Below are 10,000 nucleotides of genomic sequence, written 5' to 3'. Positions count from 1 at the left end.
GACACGTCAGATAATTTTACCTTCATTACTCACTTCGGTACGACTTTTTCTCCTTAGTCACTTGTTCAAACAACTTGAAATCTACTTTATTACAATCCTTGGCATGATTACAGTTACACAATCAAATCCTTAGTCACTCGCTTGATTCACTCACATCACCCTTCGTACGATTATTCTTACAATATCAATGTTCGTCTCGCAATTCCTTTCTTCCGATGAGACTTGTTTTCTAATTTCCGGTTGAACTTGATGACGTCACAGTTCTAGGGACAGGTGGACGGCCTTGCTTGTGGTGCGAGGTGTCATAATTCCGATTTCCTAATCATTAGACTGATTCTGACGTCACGCAACAAACAGAAGAGGGCGCTCGTGCGTCAAAACCCGGACTCGAGCGGAAATCGAAACTGTTGTAAAGTTGATAGTTGTCTCGTTATTTCTGTTTTTCAGTGTGTTTACCTTCCCTCTTTGCCTATCTGTCGATGCGTGCCTCCTGCAGAAAATGATTTGTCAGGGAAAGTACGTTATCTCAAGGTTTCACGAAGGTGCAGCGTCTGCGGAAGAGAGAGAGCGGGGAACTATTATGACATTCTATAAACCATTTATTGTCAAAGTAACGTGTAAATGTAAATTCAAAGTAAATGTAAATAGCGTTAATTATTGTGATTCTTAATAGTGATATTTAAAAAAAAGATGCAAGTTAGAGTAAAAAAAAACTGGAAATACTGACATAAAAGCGTTTAAGCAAATACGTATATTTAAAATCTATTAACGAAAATTACAATTTCATAAAGGTTACTATTTTCAATGTACAAAAGCTTACTATAATTATTCAAATTCTTTAAAAAAATATAGATAGAATATTAGCAATCCCGTGTAAAAAAAAAAATAATTACATCAAACTGCCAGGGGTAAATAAATAAGTGAAAGGATCACCACAAAACCTGGTTTATGCACCTCGCATGGAGAGCAACAATACATACACGCAAACTGTCAATCAGCTTAGATCCTACTTAAATCGTATTCAGTGATTTATATGAGTGCATAATACCACTCCCTTATTTACCGACCATAATAAGTATCGGGGATACTGAAGCTAATCGACACGACAACTGTTGACGTTTCTTTGACGAGAGAGAGAGAGGAGAGAGAGAGAGAGAGAGAGAGAGAGAGAGAGCGAGAGAGTGTGTATGTGTGCTGATGAATTTTCTCGTGTATATACTTCGAGTACCTTTACTTTGTTTAGTAGTTAAAGTTTTAGACTTGGATATTATTTACATTCGGTTTTTGTAGAGAGAGAGAGAGAGAGAGAGAGAGAGAGAGAGAGAGAGAGAGAGAGAGAGAGCTGTCAACTTCCTTATACATTAATTTCTTATTTTACTTTTGTTACCTTTTTATTGCTATCGTGGGAAACCAAATTCTGTTTTATCTGTCAGTAGCATATTACAATCTCTTTTAAACTGAAGTTACGTCAATTGCATTTAAAAGAAAATCGTCTGAGGACATTTCTTTCCTGTCGCCTGTTAAAGTTCAAAGCTTTCTGACTCTTCATCACAAGCATTCTGAAATTACAATTGTTAATACTTCCTCGGAGCGAATAAGATGTAAGTAGCTCGTGCTTCCTTTTTATATACGAATCATCTTACTAAGAGAGAGAGAGAGAGAGAGAGAGAGAGAGAGAGAGAGAGAGAGAGAGAGAGAGAGAGGCCAATCTTTCAGTATCAGAGCAGTCGTATCATTTCATGACAGCTTCCAGTTAGGGTCAGAATGAGAAGTTGAACGACCCAGGGTGTTGCCACCCATGACCGTATTTGCTATCGCTCCATGGGCATTGTGCGCGTGAGCGCGCATGTGCGCTTGCGCTAGCGTATGTGTGTGTGTGTGTGTGTGTGTGTGTGTGTGCGTACGATGCAAAAAGTGGGAGAGACGGGGTGGAAGAAAAGGGAAGAGAAGAGAGACATGAGATAATTTCAAGGTAACTCCTTTTTCCTGAAGCGATAAGAAGAGATTTGGCCCGAACTTGGCCTTCTCAGGATTTCGAGAGATTTTGGGAACCATCTGGACAATCTTTTGAATTATATTCTATTCCCTGTTTTATCATTTCCATTTATGCAACACCAATCTTAAGTCGTTAACAAATACAAATGCGTCGACCACAAAAATGTAACTTGCATAATAAAAGATGTCATGAGGTGAAAACTAAATAAAAAAAAATTCCATAGATTCGAGATAAAGCCTGTATTACATGAGAGAGAAAGCAGTACGTAGTATCTACATGCATAAGAATAAATAAGAAAGAGAGAGAGAGAGAGAGAGAGAGAGAGAGAGAGCTAAGTCGAAATTATAAGTAAGCTCTTTTTGTAAGGGATGTACCTCAGCGCACTTCATTTTGATTCCCGAGCAACTTATCCACCATTATCCACAAATACTAATCCTTAATAACGCTCAAAGTATGATTCTCAGCACGTCTTGAACACTGGTCCCCCCCTAAACCCCATACACCCCAACCCCCTGACATCGAATCCTTTAACTGAGAGTGTTTCTTTAACTATATGCAACTCTATTAAAATTCTAGGAGCCATCCTTGAATGCAGGTCTACCTGTTCAACTGCGCAGAAAATCATTTTACAGAAAACGTCTTTCAAGATATTTGGAGACCAGTCTATCCAGAGGAAACGTTTTCTTTTCTTCTGGTCTTCAGTAGCTGACTCGAATCTTAAACTTGCTGGACAGACAAAAACTCGAATTCTATTAAATCTCCTATTCCTAGTCTTCACATTTATCTCTGACACGGTCGTTCAATTAAACGCATTGTTTAAAATCTTTCCCAGTTCTGAATATCCTTTGTACCGAGATCTTCCCAGACTTTGCCCTCCAACGGACAACTCTTCTTGTACAGTTAATTCTAACAGACGTCTCTTCTTCTTCTTCTTCTTCTTCTTCTTCTTCTTCTTCTTCTTCTTCTTCTGCAAGGTTTAATGAATCGTTGGAACTCCAGAAGTTCGAACTTGATGTAAATATAATGGTTTTTTTTAAGCAGATTAATCCACCTGATATGAGTCTCCCTTCATAGTTTGTGGTTTGCCCCAATTGTCGTTATTTATCTTATTTTTAAGTTTTGTTTGTTATTTTTTGACAGCTTATTGTTTACTCATCAGATTCATTTATTTTACAGGGAAGCTTTTAATATTGCTGAAGCATGTTGGTTTTCCAACCTGGGGCCTGACTTATAATAATAATAATAATAATAATAATAATAATAATAATAATAATAATAATAATAATAATAATAATAATAATAATACCTAACGGTCAACAGCATTATTCTATTCTGCATAAGGCTACTTACTGTCCACTGCAGCTTCATCTAAAGTTTGGAATCTTCCAAAAATAAAAAATAAAATCATAAAAATAAAAAAAATATTCTCTACGTCTCTGATGATTACATTGAAAAAATATAAAAAGAGACAAAAGTCTCTCTCTCTCTCTCTCTCAATAAACGGAGCCATGTGTCATGAAAGACTCATGATCCTTGTGGAACACGTATTTCTCTCTCTCTCTCTCTCTCTCTCTCTCTCTCTCTCTCTCTCAATAACCGGAGCCATATGTCAAGACAGACTCGTGTTACTTGTATAACGCGTATTTCTCTCTCTCTCTCTCTCTCTCTCTCTCTCTCTCTCAATAAACCAAGCCATGTGACAGGATATACCCATGATCCTTGTGCAACACGTAATTCTCTCTCTCTCTCTCTCTCTCTCTCTCTCTCTCACACACACACACACACACACACACACACACACACACACACAAGTTGGACACCCACCTAAAAAAGCGACAGTCAAGGAATGGGATGAGGGTGAGATATCTCCTCTTGGCGTCAAGACACATTGCAAGAGGGTGGGTTCGGGTGGGAGATGGGAGGGCGGGGCTTTTATTTTTTATTTTTTTTATATTTACTTTAAGTAGGAAATACCACTTAGATCCTGAGGCTAGGCATTGCATTCTACAACTTCAGGAGAGAAGAGACTGGTAATTCATAAACATGACGCAACTAAGTAATTTCCATTGAAATTCAGCCAGTCGAGCAAGTAAGCACCAGAACGTCCTAAAGCTAACTTAAGTCTCTGCTGTCCATAAAAAGATAGGAAAGGAAAAATACCAAGACTTAACTCCAAAGCATAAGGTGAATTTGCCCCGGTTTCGAGAATTGGGGAAAATGCAAACAGCACACGTTAAGTTATCCGAAATAATGACATGAACAGCAAGCACCACAATCCTTGTAAATTTTCATAACCTTATTGAGTACCTATTGTATTTTCTTGTATTGTGAATATTAAGTACAAAGGTTGGATAATACTTCAGTAGGAATAATGTTTCATAATTCATATATGCATATATACATAAATACATACATACACACACACACACACTATATATATATATATATATATATATATATATATATATATATATATATATATATATATATATATATATGGCGAGAGTTGCAATTATGTTTCAGTTTTTATCACACTCGTCATATATGTACATATATAGTATATATATATATATATATATATATATATATATATATATATATATATATGTATATATGTATATACATATATATACATGGCGAGTGTGGTAATTATGTTTTCATTTTTATCCTATCTTTAGGCAACGAATAATTACGTCATACTACAGCGACCCAGGTACCGAAAGTACCCAAGTGCCCTGAATCAATTATTTGCACCTCGTTTGGAATTCTCTGACTGTTTACATCGACCTCGAAGATTTTACCCCACTTTTTCTTGCTTCCATCAAAATTTTCATTAGCTGAGATTAGAACGATCCAATATAAATCTCGAAACTTTATGACTGCACTTTTAACCAAGTAAAGTAAACGTGCCCCCACATTCAAGTCTATATAAAGCACGGACTAAATAACCACACTGAACTGGCTGGCTCATCGGGCGCTCCCTACCGAACAGAAAAACCAAAGCATTACAAACGACCCAACGCCAGCGAGAAAGCACTAGGAGTCCCCTAAGCTTAGCAATAGACGAGGCTCGTGACTTCAACGGCGGGGATGATGATGTCAGGGCTCGTTCATGAAGAGGATGAGACTCGTTCTTGTCCGCCGGCGCCTTATTTGGCCATCGACAGTTGGGAGGGCGTCGTCCTGTTTGCTCCAACGACGGGAGTCAACACCGGGAGAAAGAAGGTGATGTTTCGGGTGAAATGGTTGCAACGCCCTGGGCATCATGGCATGCAGGTCGCCTGTGTGACTTTGGGTGTGTTTGTGTGTGTGTGCGCGTGTGTGCGACACGCGTCAGTGAGTCATGTTTAAGCGATTTCCCTGTGCAGAGTGAGACACTCACATACAATGCTTCAAACAATTGTGTGTAAATGTAGAATACATACCATACAATAACATCACATACAAGACATTACATACATACTACATACATACATACACACACACACACACACATATATATATAATATATATATACATATATATAATATATATATATATATATATATATATATATATATATATATATATATATATATATTATATATATATATATATATATATCATACATATATATATATATATTATATATATATATATATATATGAGCGTGTGTGTGTTTTTTGTTGAATGTATGTATGTATGTATTTATGATATATATACATATATATATATATATATATATATATATATATACTGTATATATATATATATATATGTATATATATATATATCTCTCTCTCTCTCTAAGAGAGTGCGGGCCACTCTATTAAGGAATTCTCCTAAAACACCGAGGCCATCACGCTAAGAATGAAAGCAATTTCGGCGACTGTGACTATTATGAACAAAAAACCGCGACACAGCAAAATTGACCTTAAAACAAAGAGGACTTTAAGCAGGACCGGATAATCTGGCCCCAGTGCTTCTTCATTTAATGGTCCATTTTGACAAGAAGTGGTCATAAACGAAATCCTTTCTGAATTACATGTTCCAAGCGGCGTGCGTGCGTAAATATTTGTTAACGAATTGAATTTCATGGCACAGACAAGCTAGTTATCAACGAGAAAATGTAACAAATATTAAACGATTAAAAATTCACAATCATTTGTGTCCACGATGTATATAAATACATACAAGAATGTACGCATGCGTGTGTACGAGTGTGTGTGTGTATATACATACATAATCACATACAAAAACACACCGATAAATTTAACTTAGCTTGGCTGCACAGAATAGTTTAGCAATTATAACACTGTATTTTTTCAGTGTCTGCTTAGAAGTGTTTCGTTTGATCCCTTTACTTTCATTTAACAATTTTTTTTTTCATTTGGTAAAAATGAAGAGAAAATTACTCAAGCTCCCTGAAGAGATTTGTTCCAAAGTTCTCTAGAGCATTTCAACTCTGATTTCATGACATCACGTGGAAGTTATCAATTATGGCGTCCAATCATGAATTCCATAAGAAGCCAACTTCTTCTTAAAACGAAAGCATTAAACCTTGAATCAATATGAGTCCAGTCATGAATTCCATAAGAAGCCAACTTCTTAGAATGAAAGCATTAAACCTTGAATTCAAAATAATGAAAGACAGCTTTAATTGCCTAAATTTTTATAAATTCATCTCGCAGCATTGAGAAGAAGTCCACAACAGAAAAACATGTAACTATTCTTTGATGATGAAAAAGAAAGCCATAAATACCTTATAATGATGAAAAAAGAAAGCCATAAATACCTTATAATGATGAAAAAAAAAGTGTTAATACCTTAACTGTATCGTAAAAAGGAAAAGCACGCCACATCAACAGTAAATGGAAAGAGTCAATTTGCAAGTTCCTGATAAAATGCGATTTCATCAAATGATTAATTCAAATAAAACTGGCGTTGTTCCTAAAGAAGATTTAAATTATCGACTCCCGAAGAAAAAATAAATGGCCTTGCTTCCTAAAAGCATCGAATATGTCACTTTGTTAAAAAGAAAAAAAAATACGAGAAAAAAAGTCACCTTTCCGCACTTTTCTCGTTTGGTCAAGCGTAAAAGGGTTTATTGAGAGCTGCTCCAACTCGCCCGCCTAAGGTCAGTGACGTGACCCGTGAAAGGCATCGCCAGACCTTCAAGAAAAAATGAGAGAGAGAGAGAGAGAGAGAGAGAGAGAGAGAGAGAGAGAGAGAGAGAGAGAGAGAGAGAGAGATTCCAGCAGCTCTATTATTTGTTTTACACAGAGGCTACGCGCGAGACTGAATAGTTCCACACAGGTTGAATTCAAGTAGCATAATTAACATCACCAATATTTTCATCAGTTTTATTATAAGAACATAGATTGGATTTTCATGGCTATTGAGAAACAGACCCCACACAAAAGTCTTAAATTACAGACAAAAATAAATAAACCGCAACTTAAATGAACAAAAATAAGGCAAAGGCATATTGCTTCAAAGCAACAGTCAGCGAAAAAAAACCCGAGATTCGCAAACCATCCGCTGAATGTGTCTTTTGCCATGTTTGTTTAAGAGATCGCCTATTTACAAACGGAATGCATACAAAGCCTGCATAAACAACAAATGACAAAGAAAAAAAAATGTAAAAACGATTGGTGGAGGCCATTCACATAGCTATGCAACAAGCAAGCAAGACAGTGAAGAGGATTTGCTGCTAATTCGGGTGTAGCAATTTTATACCCGACGGACATCGTGGCTCGTAATATAAATCTCATTTAGACATCACAAAGGGCAAGGAAGGCTCGCCCCGATAGGGTGGGTTTCGGGGCGCGGGGGGCCGGGGGGGGACGGTTAATACCGTGCACTTCACACGGCGTACAGTAGGCATTACTGAAGGATTTTGCAGAGTAGCAGCCGCTTTTCAGCCTTTTACTGCGCCTCCCGTCCAGTTCCCTGTCTTCAATTGTAATGTCCAACCTCTCGAACTCTTACTTCTTAATGAAACCATGTAATTTTCTCCCATTTCCTCCTTTAGATCCTTGTATTTCCTCTCCTTTATTTTCTAAAGTCCTTGATCTTGCTGTCTAAGATCGAGGACTTTTGCTGTCTTTAAGTGCTGAATGGGTAAAGCGTGTGCCCAGTCCTTGGCTTGACAGCCTAAGTTTCTTATATATCAAATAAGAAGCCTCGCTGACATTCGGAAGGGTCGCACTTAACGCCCATCCCTCAAGGTGTAGAGGCAGACTCAAGAGAAAGATCTTTATCCTTGGAAGAAGGATAAAAGCTCAAGTCCTCTTACTGAAAAATCCACTGAGCCTCTTTTGACCTGGGAAGTTAAATAGGTGCCCAGTACTTAGTCGACAATTGTGGTGGTTTGAAGGCGCGGTGAAAGGCTAATGAGATCCAAAAGATCAGTACTTTACGCAGCCACACCCTGAGTATATTATTTATATGCATATTTGTCTGTGTGTGTGTGTGTGTATGCGTCCGTGTGTGAAAGTGTTAGCGCGTATTATTTCCAAGGTAGAACAAATTAGATATTAAACGATATTTGCGGCTTAATTCTTGTGAATATAGAAATTCAAGGTGATGGGATAAAAATACACACTAATTCACACACACACACACACACACACACACACACACATATATATATATATATATATATATATATATATATATATATATATATATATATATATATATATATATATATATATATATATATATATATATATATATATATAAAATATGTGTGAATACACATATACCCACAAAAAGAAAGAGATAAAGATTAATTAACAAAGACCCAGCGATAACGGTTGAGGGGAAATAGCAGAATTCGCTACGTCACGTTTCTTAACAATAGGATATTAAATATCCCGTGACGTGTACCCTTCACAACTTGATTTTTTTTTCTTTTCTAACAAGTGACTGACCAATCCTTAAGGAATTTGTGCAACCCTCAAAAATTATTTCCTCGAAGCTTTCTCCAAAGAATTCAGGAATTACCCAAAAGTTTAGTCAGCGGGCTTCTGTGTACAGTTGCCATCGCCTGACCGGCAAGGAAGCTTCAAGGCTGTCAGACATATTTTCCACGAAAGGTACCGCAAGAATGCTTTTTAAAAGATTGTGCACTTGAAACCATTATCATACGGAAGTCAGCTCCGTAAGAATGGGTATCATGCTATAATAATAATAATAATAATAATAATAATAATAATAATAATAATAATAATATAATAATAATAATAATAATAACATTCAAGTCAACGTTTTTGTTGGACTAGGCCAATAAAGAATAGCATGCAAAGGTTTTTGCTGTCCACATAGACAAACTAAAACCAATATATATATATATATATATATATATATATATATATTTATATATCTATATATATATGGAGAGAGAGAGAGAGAGAGAGAGAGAGAGAGAGATTCTTCCAAGTAACAAAGTCATGAGAGTGTTTGCTCACGCCCGTCCCCATCCTGGATAGCATGATTAGGTTGAGTGTAGCCTTCATTCCTAACTACCAGAAGACGTTACTGAACCTGCAACATGACTTAGCTGTCTGGTGCAAGCCGCAATAAGTGGAGAGGAAATCCAAACACATATATAAATACAGAGAATAGAATAGAACAGAATATATATTTTAGGCCAAAGGCCAAGCGCTGGGACCCACGAGGTCATTCAGCGCTAAAAGGTAAACTGACAATAAGAAGGTATGAAAGGTGTAATAGTTGGAAAACCACGCGCTTGCACTATAAAACAATTGTTGGAGAGGTTGGAAATTCTGATGGAAGGCAAAGAATATGATAGGAGGTACAATAAAAGGGGGCTGATGGGGACGCTGCAAAGAACCTTAAGTAATGCCTACAGTGCATCACGTGAGGTGCACTGACGGCACTCCCTCCTTACTGGGATAACAACGGACAGGGATAGGATTCGTCCCCGACTCAAATGGAACAAAAGACCTCTTCATTAGGAAATATTAAAAGATGGAGCTCCTAATTAGGGAGCTCCCT

The 10,000-nt window shown here is 36.9% G+C and overlaps 1 protein-coding gene across 5 annotated transcripts in view; it reads right to left on the bottom strand.

Moving 5' to 3' along the window:
- LOC135216044 (gametogenetin-like) overlaps positions 1-10,000 on the bottom strand; it is a 255,490-nt gene that overhangs the window by 112,845 nt on the left and 132,645 nt on the right. For all 5 annotated transcript variants that reach the window (XM_064251006.1, XM_064251005.1, XM_064251007.1 and 2 more), the window contains one exon: positions 1-551. This exon is cut by the window's left edge and continues 312 nt beyond it. The gene's annotated coding sequence lies outside the window, so the exon portion shown is untranslated. The remainder of the gene's footprint in view (positions 552-10,000) is intronic.

The sequence above is a fragment of the Macrobrachium nipponense genome, chromosome 6 (assembly GCF_015104395.2).
Source record: "Macrobrachium nipponense isolate FS-2020 chromosome 6, ASM1510439v2, whole genome shotgun sequence".
In the NCBI taxonomy this organism is placed as follows: Eukaryota; Metazoa; Arthropoda; class Malacostraca; order Decapoda; family Palaemonidae; genus Macrobrachium; species Macrobrachium nipponense.
Note: the sequence above shows the minus strand (reverse complement) of the source record. Positions and strands in the feature narration are given on the sequence as shown.